The sequence below is a fragment of the Lissotriton vulgaris genome, chromosome 3_1, assembly GCF_964263255.1.
Source record: "Lissotriton vulgaris chromosome 3_1, aLisVul1.2, whole genome shotgun sequence".
NCBI lineage: Eukaryota > Metazoa > Chordata > Amphibia > Caudata > Salamandridae > Lissotriton > Lissotriton vulgaris.
The window spans coordinates 2,008,888,403-2,008,912,487 of NC_141689.1; the positions used below are offsets into that span (position 1 = coordinate 2,008,888,403).

Genomic DNA, 24,085 nt, shown 5'->3' on the forward strand with positions numbered 1-24,085 from the left:
TCTCAGATGAAAACTCATCCGCTGAAAATGCCCAGCACGTTCACGTCGACTCAACCCATGATTTGCATAAATTACACATGCAGTTTATGTTACGAAACGCCCCTCTCCGCTTCCTAGTTCAGTTTCTAAAATAGGTGACGCTATTGCACACTGCAGCAGGGTTTGCCGTAAATACGAGTATAGCATTAAAACCGTTTTCTACGTTTTAATGTAACTACCCAATAGGAAAATACTTTCCAAAATAACTAACCGTATCTGTAAAGTATGTGTTGTACTCGTCCTATTTAAGGCTGCGAACGTGCACTAACCAATCGAAGCATTCTGAAGACCTGACGTCTAGGCTACGTACAGAGGACGTTGTTTCTCTCGCGCACGCTGCGCCGCCTAGGGGAAAGTCCCCGGACCAATGGGTAGAGAGTGCCGCTCGCCCCTGCGGGCGTGCTTGAGTCCGGCGCGTACCTTCACGTAAAACCGCCAAGAAGCTGTTGGGCCGAGCGGGTGAACGCGCGTGGGAACACTCGTCAGTTTACATAGGTACGCAGGTAGTGCGCTCAAGACCGCACGAACAGAACGGGGCTCATTCTCAGAATGCCTTTTTTTTCCTACAGGTTGTCAGTGCTTTACATGGGGAGGAAAACGTGGACCATTGACGAACTAGGAGACGATATTAGGGGCGGGGCTACTGGCCAACATTTTACATGAAACGGTGTGGTATGTAACTTGGTGCATAGTTTTATTTATTTATTTATTTATTTTATGCGTTTTTATATAGCGCGGACTTTACCCGGAGGTGTCGGAGCGCTTCACAGTAGGAACAGAACTGATACATGAAAACATTACAAATTAACTAATTACAAAAGCAAACGTTAAGTTACATAAGGCAAAAATGACAATTGTGAGCAAACAAAATACAAGAGGTAGAAAACGGTGCATTACAGGAGGAAAAAGTGACATGTGTGCAGTGTGGTAGTGCACTGTCATTCAGAGAACACATTTTCCATTATCATGACTGTTGTGTCCTGCTGGACACGTTCTAGTTTCTCAGCAGACAGAAAGTTTGTTATCCACTCCCTTGGGGGAGTGGGCACACATGCACCCCACACCCATCCATCACAGGCGTCATGAGGGACATGAGCCTGTTACTAAAAGGGCCTGCGTGCACGTTCGTGGCCAGTTCCAGTAACCCATTATCTTTTCCGTGTGGTCTTTTCCCAGCATGTGGGCCTAGGGCCCAGGACACAACCATGGCGACAAGGAGGTCGATCCCCACGTCAGTGCTGTCGGCCTGTCTGTGGTTCATCGTGGGAGGTGTGATGGCCTGAGTCTGCGGCACCCCGAACATACTGCCGGCACAAAGTGCCCTGCAGCACCTGCTTGCATGCCCCGCAGACCCTTTTGTAGTGACCAGGGGGCGGAACTGCGGAGTCTACGCTGTACTGGTTGTGCGTGAACCACCAGACGGAGACCACAGGAGACAGCCCCAACCCAAAGTGTGTGGGCGAGTCGCGGCGTCAACACTGAAATGCTCGCCGTACATGACAGTGAGAGGAAGAGAGCATCAGCCCTGCAGCGGCTCCCGCCCCTCTCGCAAGCTAATTGCGCACCAGCTCAACACAGAGCCAGCCCCATCTGGGCATCCCCAAAGAGGCCAGCAATCCCACTCAACAGCCCAATGAGGTTGAGAGCAACCCCAGTCCGCAAATTGCCTGAGAGGAGGTGGCAGGCGTAAACAGAGGGGTACAGGCCAAAGCAGTGCGGCAGTAGGAGAAGCCGAAAGCAAACAGGTCGTCGATCCAGCTCCCAGCATCCTGAATAGCCGACATCGCTCCCTTGAACACGCCAAAGCAGTAGCACCAAAGACAAAAGGGGGACACTTACGTTCAGAACCACACCTCACCTCATACCGGCATCTGTTTCCATAGCACCCACCGGACAGCAAGGCCTGCAGCATGAGGACGGCTGCCGTGGCCATGTGAGAAACGTCTGCACCGCCTAGTGGTCAATCGGAGCGCCGCATCATGAGCTGAGAGGAAAAATAGCTGGCGAGTGCGACCCATATACTGACATTCCCTGGACCTGCAGCACCGCCGTGGGACACTGCCTTGCACGCAGGGCAAACTCAGGAGAGACAACGGTAGCGCTGCACCGGCCAATGTTTCCCCGCAGGAGCTTCTAGATCCAAGAGAAAGTGAAACTGCCAACGGCGAGGAGCCTGCAGCGCCACCTTTTTGCCACACCGCACCCGGGCCAGCAATCCCTGTCTGCTCGGCACCCACACTGAAACGGCCCCATAGTGCGAAACCCACTGCCTGGGTCTCCCCTGTCAAAGAGGCAGCACCACTGACTGCAGTGTAAGCTTAAACACTTGCCTGAAAAGGATGGCTGAGTACCCGCGAAGCGGAAGGGTGCTGTGTTTGCTCTGACCAGCGTCCAATAGACCGCACCTGCATCTCCATTCCAGCGCAACCGTCAGCCAAGCCTGCTATGGCCAGGAGAAAAATAGTGCTGCAGTGGCAACTGCGCCCTGGTGATCGGAGCAGTCCATAATGAAACTGCAGCAAAACTGAGGAAAGATGCTGTGGCCACGTTTCATGAGGCGTCCTGCACAGGGCTAGGTTTGAAAAGCCGAACCGCCTTACCGTAACTCCCTGAGCGACGGGAGTAAAGACTGATAGTGACACTCCATACTTTATCTACCTGCAACAGGGACTGAAACATGGTAGCCAAAGAAGGTACACGGCACCGTGGCCATGCGGAGTGCCGCCAGCAGCATGTGAAAGAGCAGTGCACCCCAAGAATGGCCCCAGCGGGTTGGGGTGAGACTAGCCCCCAGTGAGGCACAGCATGAAGCAGCACACACTCAGGAAAGGATGTGGAGTCTAGGGTCAAACAGGCAAAGGAGCAATAGAGACGCCAGTCCTCATCAAATGCGTCAAACACTACTATATCAAGTACCAATGAACTGGAGTCCTACACCGTTGCCACACCAGCCGACAAGAAGACCCAGCGACTACCTGCTAACCTGGCTTACACCTGAACTGCGGCAGCGAGAGCATGTCTTGACCAAGACTCATCCACCCTTGAGGTTTGTGCGAGCGACTGGGTACTGGCTCCTCAAAGGTCTTGTAGCTGCCCCATGTCAGCACACATGCATCCCCAGCGCAGCTCATAAGCAGTCCAATGGCAAACCCGACTAAGGGCCTCCCCAGGCGGGAGATTTGAACGAGACATTGCCCACCGACAGGTTACAGGATACAGCAAAATAGTCTAACAGAGACTTCAGTCGACCCAGCAACACTTTCGTGAACTTTCACCATGGACTCCAACCATGCTCTTGACACACCCTCTTTAATGAACTGTTTGTACCCACCACATACCATCCTCTACATCAGCGAAGGGGTGTCCCCTCTTACCAAAACACATGTTTCCACCGGCATGGTACGAGAGTGCAGCTGACATCTCTAAGTCTACGTTCGTGTCCTGAACCACTCAGGTTAAATTAGGAGTGCCCGCTGAGATCGTCCTGCTGCACTCAGTCACCAGCCCCTGTCTGCTGTCTTCCTGCTGCCTGATACGAGAAGCTGATGGACCCTGTGGTTTACAGTTCATTGTTGTTTACCCCTACAGGTTGGACTAGTGATTGTTTTGTTTTCATTAATATTTAGGAGGAATGTTGTGTCCTGCTGGACACGTTCTAGTGTCTCAGCAGACACAACGTTTGTTAACCACTGCCTTGGGGGAGTGGGCATACATGCACCCGACACCCATCCATTACAGGCCCGGCTGCATATGTTCGTGGCCAGTTCCAGTAACCTATTATCGTGTCCGTGTGGTCTTTGTCCCAGCATGTGGGCCTAGGGCCTAGGACACAACAATGACCACTAAATTTGCACAGACATGGTTTTCCTGGCAAATACTGTGCAATGCAACAAGGATAATGAGTTATGTTATGTTATGTTACTTTATTTCTTTTATAGCGCACGGCTACTCCGGGGAGCATCCCGGCGCTTTAGCAAAGAATAACAGCATAAAAACGGCAATCACACAACAGAAAAAAGCAGAGAATGAAAAGGGTCTATTTCATAAAAAGCCATGTTTTCAGGTCCTTTCTAAAGGCAAGAAGACAGGGAGCCTGTCTCAAGGACAGTGGTAGGTTGTTCCAAACTTTAGGTGTTAAATAGCGGAAAGACCGACCTCCCAATCGTGCGCGACGAATTACAGGAACAGTCATCATAGACAGACCAGATGACCTGAGAGTCCTGCTCGGTGCATACCGGGAAAGACGTTTCCAAATATACTTGGGGCCAATACCATGAAGGGCCTTAAAGGCCACAGTCAGGCATTTGAAAGTAATTCGCTTGGAGATGGGTAGCCAATGTAGAGTGTTCAATAAGGCAGTGGCACCAGCTCTCCTCGGGAGTCCAAAGATGGTACGGGCTGCCGAATTCCGGACAACTTGCAAACAGGTCATAAGATATTTCGGAAGACCCAAAAAGAGAGCGTTTGCGTAGTCCAGTCGTGAACCGATCAATGCCTGAACAACTGTTTTCCTGTGGTTAAGTGAAAGTAGAGGAAGAAATTTCCTCAACATCCGTAAAATGCCGAAGCATTTCCCAACAAGAGACAGGATGTGAGGTCTAAAGGATAGTTCACAATCTACTATCACTCCCAAATTCTTGGCCTTAAAAGAGACCTTATCAGGAGGAAACATATCTTGTGGCCACCAAGATTTCCAATCGGGTTCAGGGGCGCAACCAAAAAAGAGAAGCTCTGACTTGTCTGAGTTGCATTTTAAGCCATGACATCTAAACCACTCAAACACCGCACCAAGGCAGTCCCTGATCTGTCTGCCATTGAAAAACCCACCCCTATCACATGTGAACAGGAGTTGGGTGTCGTCAGCATATGACACGATCTGGGCGCCAAATGATTCCGCGACTTCCGCCAGAGGGGCCATAAAGATGTTAAACAGCATAGGGCTGAGAATGGAGCCCTGCGGGACTCCCACCTCTAGCGGAGCCATATCAGCGGAAAAGGGAGGCGCCCAGATCGTTTGTCGGCGGTCGGCCAGAAAAGATTTTAGCCAATTCCACACCGTTCCGCGAAGGCCACACTCCCAGAGTCTTGCAAGGAGGACCTCATGAGGAACGGTGTCGAAAGCCGCCGACAAGTGCAATTGGGTACCAGCCATTGACATATGGGCCTGAGTGCAAGGAAGGAAATGGGCCCCTTATCACAGTTTTGTTCGTGAAATACAGCAATAACATGGTTTCAGTGAACCCCAGGCCTCTGTGCCACTGCACCTGCTGTACCTATGGACGCTAGAACCCTGGCTCTAGAGAATATTTAGCTTTTGCGCATCCCCCAGTAAAGTATAATATTAAATACTTCCATGACGCCAAAAGAGCTGCTTCATTTGTCCTTTCTGTTTCCAAATTTGAAATATTTGTACAGTTTATTCACAGGTATTTATGTTTCCAAACTTTTTAAAAAATGCTCTCACCCTGCACTCGGAAAGAAAAGCACCCACCAATCTCCATATTAAAAGAATAAGCAGCAATTTGCCCAATGGTATCACCTCACATTCAACCTCAGTGGCAAGAGAAAACACAAAATAAAAGGCATCTATTTGCTCTTTCATCCTAACTCCGGTGCAGTTAATTTAACAGCTAAAAACAAATGCAAAAAAAAATATCTGTCTGACAGTAACAGATTGTGCCCACTGAGCATCAGCATTGGCATCGCTATAAGCGGCGAGTCTAATTTACCTTTTTCTATCCCCCTTTGCAGCAGGCAGAGTCGGATTAGGATCAGAAGGCCCCACGGCTGGAGAGCTCTCAACAGCAGAGAGAGTGAGCACTGCAGGGTCCGGAACATATGTAGAGTCTCCTCCAGGGTAGAGGATTTCTCCAATGTCACCTGGGCTACATGGAGGGCACTAAGGCCATCTCCCCCACCTCCTCACTGCTCATTATGGGCTCTATGTCCCAGCTCGGCAGGGGCAAATGAATCAGGTGAAAGACGCTGTCAGAACCCACTGGCAGGCAGACTAAGAGGTGAAAATTACCCATGTTGTGTCCTGGGTTTTTAGCAGAACTGTATGGATGGGGGGCCCAACTGCATGAATCTGTTTGCTGCTTCCTGGGTCCCGCATGGCACTGGATACAGGAATCCGGTCCTGGGATCCCTGCCTGGCACTAGAGGGAAACCTGATACTTAGGTGCTGCACTTGGCTGGCTCCTTTATGATGATCCTTGCTGCTATATGGCAAAGAAGTAAGGGAAAGCCATTGCAAACTGCATATTTAAAGAGCTTCCATTCCTTCCTGCCACACAGCTATGAGGTGGTAACTTCACATATTTTGCTGGTGGCAGGATGATGGTCACTGCCAATGTAAAATGCTAATCATGTGAGCATGCACTGCAGAGTAGAAATGAGGTGCATGCTCTAATGATGACCATTTCTTTGGGAAATCCCAACATGCTGCAGTGAGTACTGGTACTCTCCCTGGACACGGAGAAGTTGTGGTACTCCAAGCAGGGGGGGAGAAGTGCCAGTACTCAGTACCGGTGAGTACCGGCCCATTTAAAGCACTGGGTTTAGTGGATGAACAAGCTAATTATATTGTCATTTTACATGGGTACGCAGGTAGTGCGCTCAAGACCGCACAAACAGAACTGGGCTCATTCTCAGAATGTCTTTTTTTTCTTCACTGCAGCCTCAATGTTTTTAGTTATACAGGTTTAGTGGTAACTAATTACATCCGTGGCAAATAAGATTTTGCATAGTACTTCAGCCTACCAAATACAACTGTAACAGCGTACGCTGCACCCCACTTCCCAATTTCCTTACGAAATGTAATTATTGGGATATAATTTATATGATGTGATTCAAGTAGGAACGTATAGTCCGATTTAGAATTAGGCGATAGGGTGGCCACCACTCCAAAGTGATTATGACCACTGCGTCCTGTCCACAGCTTCCACACCCCCAGATCATTGCATTAAGATGTGCTAGTTCAATGGAAGTAAAACAAGTCTATAAACCAGAAACAAAAAGGCTGCGACACAGAAGTCCAGGATTGGACACAGTGCCTGTAATGAACAGGTAGGAAGTGTTCACATTATTTGCCAAACAGGATACTCCGCATCCAACATGGCTTGCCAAAATGATGGTCTGCTCGCTCTATTCATTGTCAGGTGGGCCATCATATTTCTGTCAGGACCGATGGACTTAGACCGTCAGTGCAAGTACATCAGACTGTGCACCCTATTTAGAGCACACAGTCTGATGCACCAGTAAAACAAGGGCAGATTTGAAGAGAAAAAATGACCTCCGCTCCCTGGGAGTTACTGTTAGTCTTTTTTCTGTTACAAAAACTCCAGCTTAGGGAATAATTTTTTCTTGTAAAACAAAAAGTTTGTTGAGTGCCTGAGTGAAACATGGCATCCACTCATCAATATTTGAATGCCTTCAAGGGAGCCATCATTGCAGGTAGGAGCGTGCCAGGTCAGCAGATTTTATTACTCAACTCGCCCAGCAGACAACGCGCTGCCCGCCAAAACCTAAATGCAGGCCTAATCTTCAATTAGTTGTATATTAGAGCGCTGACTCGTGGTCCTGCTTGAGATGCTTATTCTTATTTGTTTCCACATGAGTCGACATTCCAAGGAATAGCAGTTTAACCCTTGCCTGAAGCACTGAATGGATCGCTTTGTCTTCCTCTTTACCTCTTCTTCCAGGATTGGACACAGTGTCTGTAATGACCAGGAAGGAGGTGGTCACAATATTTGGCGGTCAGGAGACTCTGCCACAAACAGCGTGCCAAAAATATGGTCTGCCCACTCTTTTTAGTGCTGCATGGGCCATCATGTTTACATCTGGACCAATGGGCTTAGGCTGTCAGTGCAAGTACATCAGACCGTGTTCCCCATCAGAGCATGCAGTCTGATACACCAGGAAAACACTGGCAGATTCGAAGAGAGAAAAAAGACAAGCATTGGCATAGCCAATAGGTCTCGCCTTTGGGACCTTATAAGTGTTTAGCCATGCAACCCTTGATGTTGTTGCACCAAGGAGATTGTGCTGGATAACTAAACACTTATAAGGCGAGACCTATTGGCTATGCCAATGCTTGTTTGAAATACTTCTTAATGTTTTGTTGAATAATCGGGCACATACGTCTCTAGCTTATAAGCACAAATGCTACACGGGAACTGGTCATGAACACTTGATTTAGTGCGTTGTAAATAATGGAGCCTTGGCTGAAAAATCTGCACGAACAGAAGTTTGTGCCTGACATATTGGCTGCATATACAGGCAGCAGTTAATGACCAGAAAAGCAGGCATCACACCTTTGGGGTTAAATCTAAGTTAAAATGATTTTAAAACTACGCAAGAATATCAACAGAGCGTTATTTCAATAGCCAGAGGGTGAGTGCACTTGACACGTGCCTTTCGATGAATTATGAGAGTGCAGCTCACCAGAAGAGACCTCCCTTTACTGCCCCACTCCCATCAACGTAAAAGCCATGTAAATCATTGTTAGTAAAATGCCTTTACCTGCAGCAGCTATGCCTGTGTTTAGAAGCGCCAGACTTAGTCCCTGACGTGCAGGTCGCTCTTCAGAAAAGGAGCACTTCTCTATAAATAAAAAAAAGCAGGATGCTTTTGTTTGCTTGATAGTTTCAGAATTATCCCCAGAGTAAAGGATGTAGGGGCATATTATCAAGGCCAGGCGATACATTATCGCCGGTTTTATCGGCAGGAAACTGCAGATAAAGCGGCGATAATGGCCTTGATAATATGCTCTACGAATTCCAATTGAAGCCCATGTTAAATGTGAACACATCTAACATGGGCTTCGATTGGAATTCATAGAGCATATTATCAAGGCCATTATCGCCGCTTTATCGGCAGTTTCCTGCCGATAAAACCGGCGATAATGTATCGCCTGGCCTTGATAATATGCCCCGTAGTTTCTCTGAACCGGACACCGCTTGCTCACTATGACAGAAATAAAGTGGATGCAGGACGAAGAACTGCGAACGTTGGTGACGTAGCACAACAACGTGTACTGTATGGCGTTTCTGGGGATCCCCTTTCCGGCCGTGGAAGCAGCAGAAGCAGTACTGATGGGGACGGAGTATGCAATGGACGTTCTGTGCAAGCCTGTGCCATGCTCTGCCCCGGAGGATGTGCTGGACAGCAGTTCTGGGAACCGGTGGTCAAAAATGGTTTCATTCAGTGGCTCTGAGAAGCATTTGGTTAACAGGAAATATGACAAAATCCGAGTTATTCGAACAAATGTTTGTTAGACTAGGTAGTCCAGATCAAAAGTGTTAAAGAAGCATCGTGGGATCAAACATAAAAGTTAATTAAGTCACCTTTCTAAAATAGGCAAACAACCAAACAGCAGGAACACAGGTAGAAATGTGAAGGCAACTGAATGGACAGTTGCAGGACATCTTAACAGGAACAAGACACTTATGAGTAATGAAGAGTTGTAAGTTTCAGACTGTGAGACATTACAGCTGAGTTTGACAACTATGCCTTGTTGGCAAAGCTGTGTGTCTAGCCTGGGGCTCCTGTCACTCTGGGGACAGAGGACACCTGTGCCATGCGGGCCGCACGGACAGGAGGAGGGGCCGGGCTCACCTGGAGGGTGCCGCCCCCTCCTGGGGAAGAAGCCATGTTAGTTTACTCCAGGCGGAGCTCGGATGTCCCAGCGCGTTAGTGCTCCCTCCTTGCAGTGCGGCTGAACGCTTCGGGTGCCCGACGGTATACCTGTTGGGTGCAAAGCCCGTTTCCTGCAGCTCGTGGGGCAGCGCTCGGGCCCGCCTCCTCTGCAACCTGTGCTCTTGGATCGCGTTCCTGGAAACGCAGCTGGAGGCGGGGTCGTTCAGGTAAAGAAAGCTGAGCAGAGACAGAGCCCTGCAGTAGCTGGAGGAGGATTCCTGCACCAGGCACAGGGAGCGCCCCTCTGCATGAGGAACGCACCGCGAGAGTGGTGCCAGCGTGCCATGTGTTTTGAATTATTGCGGACGCGTCTGGGCACGATCATTTAAAACACATGGCGCCCGTGCGGGTAACCGCAAACAATGGGCAGTGGGCGGAGCAAAGGCGGGGCATGCACCAGCCTTTGCCCAATTGTGTGCTGTCTTTCTAAGAAGGACGCACGCAAAGCCCAATAGCCTATGCGAAAAACAAAAACACTCACACAAGCGTTTGGTGAGCTTTCAGAAACCCCTTACTAAAAGTCTCGCAAGCAGCGCATGCATGCTGCTCTAGGCTCAACCTAAAAAATGACCCTTGCACCCTGGGAGTTGGCATCAGGCATATATATTTTTTTTTCAATTTTGTAAAACAAAAAAGTTCATTGAGTGGCTGTGTTAAACATGGCAGCCACTCAGCAAACTTTGAATGCCTTCAGATTAGACATCATGGCTGGTGGTAGTGTGCTAAGTCTGTACATTTTATTCAATTAATCAAAAAAGCTTTATTTGATTATTTAAAAACAATAATAAAAGCAATTCATACATAAATATCACTTATAAATAAGCATTGATGTACTCGAAGAAAAAAAAGAGGAAAAAGAAATCTCATACAGACAATATGTTTAATTTGTGTAGCGCTGACTTGAAAAAAATTCCCTCTGCAGAAACAATCCAGCAGGTTCGGGAGCATGCATAAAAAATACAAAGCGGGCTTACTTTGATGGAAATCATAAAGCTTGAGAACTGGTTTTAAATATGTTTTGGTCTGAAATTCATAGTATTTACAGAAAAAGGACAAATGTTCTAGGGTTTGTACGGAGGTCTTATCGCAAAGCAAACTAAGACTGACGCTGCTTCATATTGGCCCATGGGTAAGAAAAGCAAAGATGTTATAGTTCCCAGTAGAAATTTGGCTAAGAGTGATCTTTCGCAGGGGCTCAGAACCCAAGACAAATATGGCTCAAGGTTAGATGTCATTTGGACAATAGCATAATCCCACAGTAGTGGTTTCCCCATCTCCTTTAGCTCCTTACATGTCACACGCTGACCTATAACGAGCTTTTTGGCTCAGGAGGTATCTGCTTTGGTTAGAGAATGGGGAGATGTAAACAGTGAACTCATCCTATGGCTTTAGAGGTAGATTGCCTATTATTTAGTCAAGGGACGGCAATACCCTTCTCATAGTTCATACAATCTGTGATAATCTCCCAATTAAGAGTGGTGTGCTTATCAGTGTCACTATACATACCACTGGTATCACACTGACATGCAGAGGCGCAACTAGAGTCTAATTTCGGGGGGGGGGGGGTGAGCTAAGAACAAATTTCGGGGGGGCTGAATCTTTAGGCAATCGGCAGAGTGGAGCTGAAGGGACTCTTAGAAGGGGTGAAACAACAACAAAGCCCCATTAACATGCACAAGGTCTTTTAAAGACCTGTGAAGTGCTCGGGTGTGGCTGTGAGTGGGCCCTAGAAGTGTCTCATCCCGGGCTGCCACACACGACGGGGGGGGGGGGGGGGCTGAAGCGCTTTGAGGCCAATGGGTGTTGCGCGCCTGCTGACATGTGTATACCATATATACGCCCTGCTCCATTCTCAAATACTTCCGCGTTGCATCCCGCTAGAAACCACAGATATACAGACAGTGTCAATAACATATTGGGCGTGGCATAGGATGCACCACATACTGCGTGGAGGACCCCTCTATGCAGAGGCCATCCCCATATTAGATAACCCATGGATCCCTCCTGCAAGAGAAGTCATAGTTAAGCGCACACTTACGAAACATTCCCTATCCACTCTTGGCGACTTGTTCCCTGCTGAACATGTTATACAGCTGGCAGACACCTCTAGGGCACAGGATGTTTCCCATATGGACCTCTTCATCTTTTAAGAATTCAGAGTTCCCTTAGGTCTCTATTACCCACATACCCTCTACCACCAGAAAACTTTCCACCCTTATCATTAGTAATTAAAGCGCCTGGTTGAGGGCACATTACATCCAAATCATACCATGCCTGCTTAGCATTACGACTAGACATGACCACCCAAGTAAGAGAGACCTGGGAAAAGGTGTTGGGAATACCATTAACTGACCAGATATGGAAGTACTGCTGTGAGCAAATTAAACGTGTCTACATCAATCACAGACACAAATTGATTCACTTTGAATACTTACTTAGATATTATCTCTCTCTGGCAGACATCGCAAAGTTTGATCCCACCAGGTCCGCTGCATGTCTGAAATGTCATGCCCCCAGTGCTGATTTTGCCCATCTCACTTGGACGTGTCTGGTTTTCGCTGAATTCTGGGAGAACATATTTGCTCAGATTTCCAGCATGACTTGATTTTGACATAACTCCTGACCCAGTAGTTGCTCTACTAGGCTATACTCACAATGTTCCCCAAGGGATCTGTCGCTTAGTCTTTATGGTGTTGCTCCTTGGAAAGAGGGAGATATCCATGAGATGGGGGAGGGAGGGGGGGACCAGACCATCCTCTGCCAAGGACTGGCTTGAAAACATGAGCAGATGCAAAAGTCTGGGAGAGGAGTACGCTAATCTACAACCCCTCACATCACCGTCCAAGGATATTTGGTCCCACTTACGCTGGTATTTGCAGACTCTGGACGGAGAGGCATCCCCACCCTCCCACTCCCCGTCTAGGTCCTCCGCAGAGGGCTCTTTTGTAGGGACGCACCCTAGTGCCTGAATACACAAGTTATAGTTGTCACTCACACTACCACCTGTCTTCCTTTGAAGATTATGCAGAATGCTGTCATGGGTATTTTCTTCCTAAATGTCTGGACCGGAACCTATTGTAGTTTGGAGCGCTGTTGCAGCGCTATTATGCAATACCTATTGTAACATGTATTTTATGTTTAAAACTCAATAAAGACAATTTAAAACAAAAGAGTGGTGTGCTCCTTAGCCCATACAGAGAGTAGGAGCAATTACGGTGTAATCTTCATGAAATCTGGTTCATAGGACTAACCTAGTTCCTCATGTAAAAAAGAAGTGAGGAGTTGATGGGGGAAGGTCGAGCAAACGTCAGAAAAATTTATTCTTCTCTACCTGCAGTTTAGTAACGTCGCTGTAGCCCCAGACTGTAGCTGTAGCCCAAGACTGCAGTACCATACATTAGAACAGGTAAACATTTTCACAAATAGACCTCCAAAAGAGGCTGAATCTGTGTGTTACCTACTCTTTTGCGAAGTCAAACAAAGCCCAGACAGAATGATTGAAACGCAAACATCGATTAGAAGCATAGGGCATCCACGTACATTTAGAGACAAACGTAATTCATAAATGTTAGAACTGGGGGTATCTAGTTGGCTGAGGCAGTTACCATAGTCCAAATAGAGACCCTTGCTTCTAGTCAGGGAAAGGAGCGACAGCCTCTTTGATAACCCCTGCACACCCCTGGTAGTTTGTCACGAGCAGCCAGGTTTATCTTCAAGGCAATGTATAAAGTATTTGCAACCACACTCCCAGTGACACAGTGATAACACCACAAATGGACACCACACTGATGTATGAAAATAGCGGTATCTTTATCAAGAAGAAAAACACGGTAAGACCAAACGATAAAAATCCAGCATATGCATATTCGTAATATTTCACTTCGCCGGTTATTTGGCCAACAAACAGTTGTAGGTTCTTGTGGTATTAATGAGCAGTTCACGATGTTTAAATGCAGTCCTAATGCAATGCTACGCCGTCAGACTAATGCAGTTCGTAAAGCAAGAATAATGCAATCCTCAATTCAAGTAATCAGGCAGTTTGTAATGCAAGAATAAGGCAATCCTCAATGCACGTAATCAAGGAATTCGTATTGCAAGAATAATGCAATCCTCAATGCACGTAATCAGGCAGTTTGTAATGCAAGTAGAATGCACTCCTTAATGCAAGTAATAAGGTAGGTCGTAATGCAAGAATAATTCAATCCTCAATGCACATAATCAGGCAGGTCGCAATGCAAGTATAACGCACTCCGTAATGCAAGTAATAAGGCAGTTCGTAATGCGAGAATAATTCAATCTTGAATGCACATAATCAGGCAGTTCGCAATGCAAGTATAACGCACTCCGTAATGCAAGTAATAAGGCAGTTCGTAATGCGAGAATAATTCAATCCTCAATGCACATAATCAGGCAGTTCGTAATGCAGGAATAATACCACGCCAATCGACGCGATTAGTGCAGGCACCACTAGGCCCCAACCACAGACAACAGTCCTGAACTTCCGAAGGCGGCCCCGGTGCTGGCCGCTGTAGGACTCAGCACATCTAACGCGATGCAGCGGGAGAGAGACGGGAACACTCCTGTACTCCTCCTACACGCCTCTTCAGGCCATACACGCTTGCGGCTCCCGACCGGAGTCCAAGCCTTAACTGGCAGATGCGCTACCTTGCTCTCTCTCTCTCACTGCTCGTCGTAGTCCTGCTGGGCACTCCCGATGACGACGTAGCTCCGATGCAAGGCGATGCTGTAGCCGGACAGGTTACGGAGCTGCCTCCTCTGTTGCTGACGATCTTGGGACGATTCCTCTTGCGAACCGGCACGTGACTCGGGCTGGTGATCTTGATCCACAGCCTCCATTACGATGACGGCTCGGGCCACAAACAGCTACACAGATGCATGGACGATGATTCGCGCTGCGGGGGCACTGCAGTCACAGGGCACTTTTCAGTCAGCACCACGGACCCCAACGGCAGTCTCAGGCTGCACACGCACAAAGCATCCCTGAGACTCGTTAGGTTTCGGGCCACACTGTCCTGGGGCAATGCTTACGAAGGTCTCAGGCTGCAAAAAGCACATGCACACAGCATCGCTGAGACACACTTGGAAACGTTTATGTTCCTGAGTTTCTACAACAGGGAGCCAGTTCACCTCTGGCCCTTGGAGATAAGTTACTTCGGGACACAGCACACAGCAAAGTCCCTTAGCCTCTCCTTGGTTAAATCAGCAAACTGCAGCCAGCCCCAGAACACACAGCAAGGGTCAGTCCTTCTCTTCAGCTGTTCTTCCTTGGCAGAGGTTCCTCTAGACCACAAAGTAGTTTCAATCCTTTTCAGTCTTGATCAGTCCAACGTTCAGGGGTTTCAGCTCTTATAGTTATACCTCTAAATGTCTTTGAAGTCTTTGTGTTCAAGGGGCACTGACCCCTGTCCAAACCAGTTCTGTGTGTCTCACTGCCCATGACACCATCTTCCTTTGATAGTGGGGGTCTGGTTTCTCAATACCTCAGGAGGTGGAGCCATTCTTTTATGGTAGCAACTCCTTCACATCCAGGGGGCTACTCCTCCCCCTACCTTCAAGATGCAGGTCAGCCTGTTGCTGTCTCACTTACTCCTCCCCTGGGTCAAGACATTTCCCTGATCCTATCACATTCAACTCCAGACTGTCAATCTACAACCAGGCAGAGACACAGAATTGTTAGAACAAAAAAAACAGCCACTTCTAAAAGCGTGGTTTGTAAACACACAATTCAACACCTTCACAAAAAGATGTATTAAATTGTGAGATCAGGCACACTAAACTTCACCTCTTCATCTTAAGCCTATGGAAAGATAGGCTGGAAACATATTATACTATTCTGCCCTATGGGCAAGATGGCGTTACAACAGTGAAAAACGAAATGGAGAGTATTTCACTGTTAGAACATGGTACACACCTCAGTACGTGTCCTACCTTTCACAGACTCTGCACCCTGCCCTGGGGGGGGGTACCTTGAGTCTGCTATAGGGGTGTCTGATGTACATGGAAAAGGAAGGGTACGGCCTAGCAAGTGGGTGCACTTGTCAGGACAACATGGCAGTTAGGAAACGGCGCGCATGCAATGCAGTGGCAGGCCTGAGTTGTTGCTTAAGGGCTACTTGTGTGGGTGGCACAATTAGTGCTGGAGGTCCAATAGTAGCATTTGCATTACCAGCCCTGGCACACATAGTGCACTTTACTAGGTACTTTACTAGTAAGGCAAACATACCAATTATGGACAACTAATTACCATAAAACTTTATAGAGGGAGCACTTGCACTTTGACACTGATCAGCAGTGGCAAAGTGCCCAAAGCATCTAAGTTGGCAACATGTTGTCAGACAAAGGTCTAGGAGGAAGGCAAAAAGTTTAAGGAACTTTAGCCACAAAGGGCCAAGTCCAACAATAAATATGGAAAGTTGGTAACCTGCACAATGCACCTGCCCTTAATCCAAAAGTTTTAGAAATGTTAGTTTCCAAATCTAAGTTAACCATGAAGATGGCAAAACATAATTAATGCCCTCAGACCTTTTGGGAAACAAGATATTAAAACAGCATTATTTGCATAAAGCAGAGCTGGTACAGAGATGAACTTAATCTTAGGCAAATCCTTTCCTCAGCTTTGCAGACAAACATTTAAACTATTAATATAGAGAAGAAACAGGATGGACCCCAAAAACACAGTCTTGGCGCAGACCTCGCTGTAAATCAAAAATCTGTGTATTCAACTCCCGGTCTATACCTTACTGTGGCGCTCACCCGCAGTGTAAAACCTGTACAAAGACAACCAAATCATCATCAAGCCCCGGATCTGACAGGATTTTCCATAATTTGACCCTTGACCCCACCAGTTGGGTCGCTGCTCTTCCGCACAGCACCGCTTGTGTCTCCCTGCCCCAGCTGCCGCTGCTGAGGAAGTTCGAGGCCCTCCACCACCAGCAGGCTACCACCTGCGCCTCATCCCTGGTGGCCAATAGTAGGCTGTAGGTTTGTTCATCCTCCGCTTTATTGCTTTTATTGTATTGCATGTATTTTCATTGTTGTGTCTGTGACTGCTGTTGTCTGTCTTCCCCCGCTGCCTGTACGTGGTCCGTGCCCCTTTTTCTTCCCTCTGTTCCCCTCGCTGTCCCCGTACTCTACCTGCCCGGTCTTTCCTTCTGTACCCCTCGCTGCCCCCGTGTCTCCGGCATGTTTTTCCTTCTGTTCCCCTCGCTGCCCCCGTGTCACTGCCCGGTTTTCCCTTCTGTTCCCCTCGCTGCCCTGTGCCTCTCTGCCTGTTCTGCCTTCTGTTCTTAGCTGCCCCTGTATTTCTGTGTTCTGTATTTAGCCTCTGTGCCACTTGTTTTTCCGGCATTTCTGTGCCCTTTTGCCTTCTGTTCCACTCATTTTTTGTACCCTTCTGCCCTCTGTTCCACTCGTTTTTGTGTACCCTTCTGCTGTCTGTGCCACTTGTTTTTCCCTCATTTTTGTGCCCCTTTTGACTTCTGTTCCACTTGTTTTTTGTGCCCCTTTTTGCCTTCTGTTCCACTCGTTTTTTGTGCCCTTCTGCCCTCAGTTCCACTCGTTTTTTTTGTGGCCTTCTGCCCTCTGTGCCACTCATTTTGCCCTTGTTTTTGTGCCCCTTTTGCCTTCTGTTCCACTCGGTTTTTGTGCCCTTCTCCCCTCTGTTCCACTTGTTTTTTGTGCCCTTCTGCCCCCTGTGCCACTCGTTTTCCCCTAGTTTCTGTGCCCCTTTTGCCTTCTGTTCCACTTGTTTTTTGTGCCCTTTTGCCTTCTCTGCCACTTGTTTTTCCCTCGATTTTGTGCCCCTTTTTCCTTCTGTTACCTTCATTGTCCCTCACCGCCCTCACCGCTGCGTCCCCTGCGGCCCCCCCCTGACGGCCCACTACCCATTCGCTGCCCCTGCCTCCCCCCTCCCAGCTGCTCCTCACTCCCACCTCCCCAGATATGCTGGCCGCTGCGCGATAGCGCAGCTGGTGTGCCGAAGGCGCGCCTAAGGCAAGCCTGTCTGCGCCCGTCCGCTCTTGGACCACGCCCAGCACCTGAACCCCTGGCCCCAGCCACGACGACCGCTCTCCACTGCGACGCCAGCACTCTGCACCTTCTCAACTCCGGACGGAGCCACACCTGCTTCAAGGCTGCCCCGAAACCCACACACAGCCCCTTCACCTGCCGGAACTGCAGCTACACCAGCCTCAGAGACGACGAACCACCTGCCAAAAAGGATCCCAACCACCTCCGATGCATACTACTGAACACCTGCTCCGCACGCAAGCATGCCATCGACCTCTGGGACCTGCTCGACACAACATCCCCGGACGTCGCCTTCCTGACAGAGACCTGGTTTAACGACTCCTCTGACCTGACATCGCCATAGCGATCCCAGACGGCTACAAGATCACCCCCAGAGACCGCACTAGCGGAGTCGGAGGAGGAATCGCCATCGTCCTCAAGAACAGCATCAGGGTCTCGACTAGCACCGATGATGCGCTCAGCACTGCCGAAAACATGCATTTCCAGATCCACACAGACCCTAACTCCACCCTCAGAGGCACCCTCGTCTACCGACCCCCCGGACCCCGGCCCCAGTTCAGCGACTCCATCGCCGACTTGATCAGCACGCACTCCCTGACCTCCTCCGACTACATGCTCCTTGGAGATCTGAACATTCACCCTGATTGATAACCTCGCCAACCTCGGACTGAAGCAACTCGTCACAACACCCATCCACTCCGCCGGCCACACACTCGACCCCGTCTTCTCCTCAAGCCCGCACGTCTGCGTCAGCCACACCACCGAACTCCTCTGGACTGACCACTGCTGCATCCACTTCGCCTTCCAGAAGCCCACCACACACCACCGCACCCAACACACCCCCGGCCGCTGCTGGAGCAAAATCACCGAAGACCAACTACACGCAAACCTCGCTCTCAGTCGACCCACCGAACCCTCCAACACCGACGACGCTGCCCTCAGCCTCAGATGCTGGATCGAGGACTGCGCCAACACCCTCGTCCCGCTGAAGAAACCCCCCCACAGAGACACCAGCAAGAGGGCCAGCTGGTTCACCCCAGAACTCCTAGCCTCCAAGCAAGCGTGCCGGAAACTAGAGAAGAAATGGCACTGTGAACAAACTCTGGACAGCCAAGCAGCACACAAGGACGCCATCCGCAACCACCACCACCTCATCAGGGCGGCCAAGAGGACAACAACACACACAATAGCAAGGAGCCCTTCAACATCGTGAAGGAACACTCCAACCCCTGCTCCAACACCAACGACATCCCGCCGTCGCAAGCCATGTGCGACTCCCTCGCCACCTTCTTCCACCGCAAGATAGCAGACATTCCCGACAGCTTCAACACCCAGACAGCCCCAACAGACAGCAACACAACAGACCCTCCGCACATCAACGACCACGACCCCCTGATAGCCTGGGCCAGCATGAGCATCGATGGCACTATTAAGACCATGTGCACAATCCACTCCAGCTCTCCGTCAGACCCATTCCCGCCCCACGTCTTCAACAGAGCAAACAGCTCCATCGCACACCGCCTGCGCAACGTCATCAATCTCTCCCTCGAGACCGCGACCTTCCCAGAGATCTGGAAACACGCCGAGATCAACGCCCTACTCAAAAAACCTAAGGCAGACCCAAGAGACCTCAAGAACTTCCGGCCCATCTCTCTGCTCCCCTTCCCGGCCAAGGTCATCGAGAAAACCGTCAACAGACAGCTAACCAGATACCTCGAAGAAAACAGAATCCTGGACTCTTCCCAGTCCGGGTTCCGCAGCACCCACAGCACCGAGACTGCCCTCATCGCCGCCACCGATGACATCAGGACCCTGCTGGACAACGGAGAGACCGCAGCACTCATCCCCCTAGACCTCTCTGCCGCCTTCAACACCGTCTGCCACCGCACACTACGCGCCCGCCTCCACGCCGCAGGGATTCGAGACAAGGCTCCTTCCTCTCCGGCAGAACCCAGAGCGTCCGCCTCCCTCATTCCGTCCGTCCAAGCCTCCTACATCATCTGCGGCGTACCCCATGGATCCTCCCTCAGCCCGACGCTGTTCAACATTTACATGCCCCGCTTGCACACGTAGCCCGACAGCACGACCTCAACATAATCTCCTATTCCGACGACACTCAGCGGATGCTCTCCCTCACCAAAGACCCCATCACCACCAAAGCCAACCTCCACGAAGCAATGAAGGCCGTCGCCGACTGGGTGAAGACCAGCCGTCTGAAGCTGAACTCCGACAACACGGAAGTCCTCATCCTCGGCTCCAACCCTTCAGCCTGGGACGACTCCTGGTGGCCGACTGCACTCTGAAGCTAGACTCCGACAAGACGGAAGTCCTCATCCTTGGCTCTAACCCTTCAGCCTGGGACGACTCCTGGTGGCCGACGGCACTGGGGGCAGCCCCGACACCCACCGACCACGGACGCAACCTGGGAATCATCCTCGACTTAACGCTCTCAATTACCAAGCAAGTCAACGCGGCCTCCTCCTCCTGCTTCAACACCCTCTGCATGCTCCGCAAGGTCTACAAATGGATCCCGACAGATACAAGAAAGACAGTCACCCAGGTCCTCGTCGGCAGCAGGCTCGACTATGGAAACACCCTCTACGCGGGAGCCCCGACCAAGCTCATCAAACGACTACAACGCATCCAAAACGCCTCGGCACGACGGATCCTCGACGAACCACACGACGGCCACATCACCCCCACCTGAGAAATCTGCACTGGCTCCCCGTCAACAAGAGGATATCCTTCAAGCTCCTCACCCACACACACAAGGCACTCCACAAGACCGGCCCAGCCTACCTCAACAGACGGCTCTCCTTCTACATCCCCAACCACCAGCTACGCTCCGCCGACCTCTCACTCGCCACCGTCCCGCGCATCCGAAGAACAACCACCGGTGGGAGATCCTTCTCCCACCCCTCCACCAAGACATGGAACACCATCCCACTGAGCCTACGACAGACCCAAGACCTGATGACCTTCAGGGGATACTTAAAGCCTGACTGTTCAATCAGTAGCGCCCTCTCCAGTGCCTTGAGACCCTCACGGGTATGTAGTGCGCTTTACAAATGATTGGTTGATTTACTATGTCGAAGCTGCTGCTTAGACCCATAAAGGATAGAGACATCACCCCCACACCCCTTAGGCTGACGTATACTTATTGATGATTAAGTAGAGGTTAAAGCATTTTTTTAAGCTGACAAACCCCTCTCTAAACCCAAATTTCACAGGAGTAATCACTTAGTTACCGCCGGCCCAACTCTCGATCCTACTAAGGACAAAAGACAATATGCCCAATGATTTTAACTGTAGAATCTAACAAAGAAATTGACTTGTAACAGTGGGGATCTTGGCTACAGCCTTTCCTGAAACCAGGAACAATCACAGCTGTATGCCAAGAGCTTGGGAGGCTGCTGATCGTGGCACCGTTGGCACATTGGTGATAATAGGTGCCCAAAACACAATATTCTTCATGTAGAGATTCATCGGGACCCCGTCAGACCCAGTGGCCTTCATTGATGGACTAACACTTATAGTCTCACACACCTCTGTTAGTTCAAATCTAATATTCAATGAAAAGGTCGGAGGTAATTCTACATAGCTGCAATCTGCAGGGTCGGAATATGAATAAATGGTTTTAAAGTGATAAATCCAGAGTACTAATGTTTGTCCCCAACCATCAGTCTGGGCATAAGTAATTTTAGGTCGATTGCCAATCCCCCAAAAGCCCCTGGTGTCCTTTACTGCGATTGCTTTAACAAGCTGGTTCCACATTGCTTGTTTTACTGCCAGCTTTCTGGTGCAAATGGCTTTTTTGTATACGGCTCGACGGGTAGCTGAATTAGCCCTTTCCTTAGGGACAGACCTAATGGCTTCATGTAGACGTTTGTTGGCTACCCTACATTCCTTGTTAAACTAGCCAGGGACAAATTTATGATTGACAGGCACCGAGCTCAGTGGGCTACACTTGATGTTAGCATTCAAAGAGTTGAACGCTAAAATGATAGAGCCAGCTGATTTGGCGACAGAAGATGCTCCATAAATAGAGATAAAGTAGATTTAATCACTACTTTGAAGAGCCTGGAGAAGTCAGTGTCCTGCCACCTGAACCTAAGCACATGATCCCATGAAGTTATACCCATGGCTCCAGTTGGAGCAAGAGGGTGAGAAATCACCGAGAGGTTAACGGAAAGCTCTTTGGGGTTTTCATAGCTGAAAGCACTTAATGAGATAGCTACTGCCCTGGCTAACATTCCCATAAGGGGAGAAACAAGGATATAATCTATGGAATCTGAGTCAATGTCACCCTGTAATTCCATTGCATTATACAGCCCAAATTCAAGTAGGTACTTGTATAACTTATCTCCCCTTCGATCAAAAGTGCCAGATGTATAATCCACCTGGTATACCTTAAATGGCTGAAGCACAGTGTGTTTGGGTCCCAATTTAGCATTTAACCCCCTGCCAGTACAATGTTGAAATGATTAAAGAGAGAGACCTTCTACGAAGAAATTGCACAGTGAAAAACAGGTTATCAGTGTTACAAGTGGGGCCAACAGCATTATAAAAGTTGATAACACAAATATACCAACCAGAGAATATGAGCACAAAATAGCATGTTGTATGTGCAAAGGAATTAAACCTCCAATAGCAAATTAGGATTTGATGATCCAAACAATCCAGGAAAAAGATGTGCAAACGTTTTGAAAGTTAGTCCAGAGTGGATACTGAAAATCAAAGGAACCCATAAGGTGTGTGATTCTGGAAAATGCATGGGTCTCAATCCTAAGTAATATTTATAGAGGGGTATCTGAGAAAAGGAAAGTGGTCCATTCTGGGTGAGGATTTATTGGGGTTCTTTTTGGAACTCTCCTTAGTAAAACTAGTATCCTCCTTAAAACTAACTAAGGAAGCAGGACCGGATAATTTACCTGCCACTGTTATTTTATTTATGTAACTTATATAATGCCTGAATCACCCCGTGCAGGATATCTCTGCGCTAAGCCTGCTTGTGGCCATACCGAGGAGGACTAGAACAATTCAGTTTTCAGATGTTTCCTGAAGGCTAAGAAATTTGTGCACTGGCGCATCTGCATGGGGAGTTGGTTCCAGTATCGGGCGGCTAAATGGGTATGCGTACCAGTCTGACACAGGGAGTACAGAGAAATGCTTAATGGCTGGACCTAAGAGGCCTAGCCGGTGTATATCTGACCAACTTTTGGGCTAGGTAGCTGGGCCCATGTTGTGTAATGATTTGTACACTATGCAGCAGATTTTGAATTTAATTCTCTTTTTTATTGGAGCCAGTGGAGTTTGTGGAGAAGTGGAGTAGAGGGTGTTATGGGAGGGGCATTGCTCACTAGGCGGGCAGCAGTGTTCTGAACTATCTGAAGTTTGTTTATGGATTTTTTTTGTTGCAGAGATCAGCAGAGCATTGCAATAATCCAGGCGACTGATAATTAGTGCCTGGATTAGAGTTTTTCAGGTTTTTGATGGCAGCAAGGGAAAAACACTTCGGAGGATGCCAAGAGTATGAAAGCAAGTCCTGACTGTGATGTTTACGTGTTCCTCAAGCGTTAGTTCCTGATCAACTCGCACTCCTAGGTTTTTCACTATCTGGTTTGGAGGCGGGGCTGATCTTAATTTCCCTGGCCACCAATTGGGGGACATCTCAATTTTGCCTCTCCGAACAACATGATCTCGGATTTTTCAGTGTTCAATTGGAGGAAATTATCCCTCATCAACTGTGCGATGCCTTTCATCCCTTCCGAGAAGATGTCCTGAATATGTAGGTTTGATTTGTTAAAAGAGAGGAGCAGTTGCGTCATCGGCGTATGAGATGGGAGTGAAACCTAATTTCCTCAGTAGCCCTGCCAAGGGGGTAACATAGATATTAAACAGCGTGGGGCTCAAACAAGAGCCCTGTGGAACCCCGTTGGTGACTGAGGTGGTGTGGGAACAGTAGGTTGACTGTTTGTGTCCTGTTGGTTAAGAAGTAGGTCAGCCAGCTCAAGACTTTACCCCGGAAACCTATATCCTCAAGGCTTTTGAGCAGGACCTGATGGGATATGGTGTTGAAGGCTGCAGAAAGGTCGAGCAGCACCAGAAGCACTGCCTGACCACTATCTGCAGCCATTCGGATGTTATCTGTAACCTCCACCAGTGTCGGCTCTGTGCTGTGGGCGAAAGCCAGACTGTGATTGGTTGAGGCAGTTAGTGGATTCAATGAATTTAGATAGATGTTTGTTTATATGTTTTTCTAGGAGTTTGCTGTATTGGGGGAGCAGAGAGATGGGGC

At 48.9% G+C, this 24,085-nt stretch overlaps 1 non-coding gene across 1 annotated transcript; it reads left to right on the forward strand.

Annotated features, from left to right (window-relative positions):
• Positions 1-314: 314 nt before the first annotated feature.
• On the forward strand, positions 315-593 carry LOC147728717 (RNase MRP). The gene has a single exon (XR_015309734.1).
• The last annotated feature ends 23,492 nt before the right edge of the window (positions 594-24,085 follow it).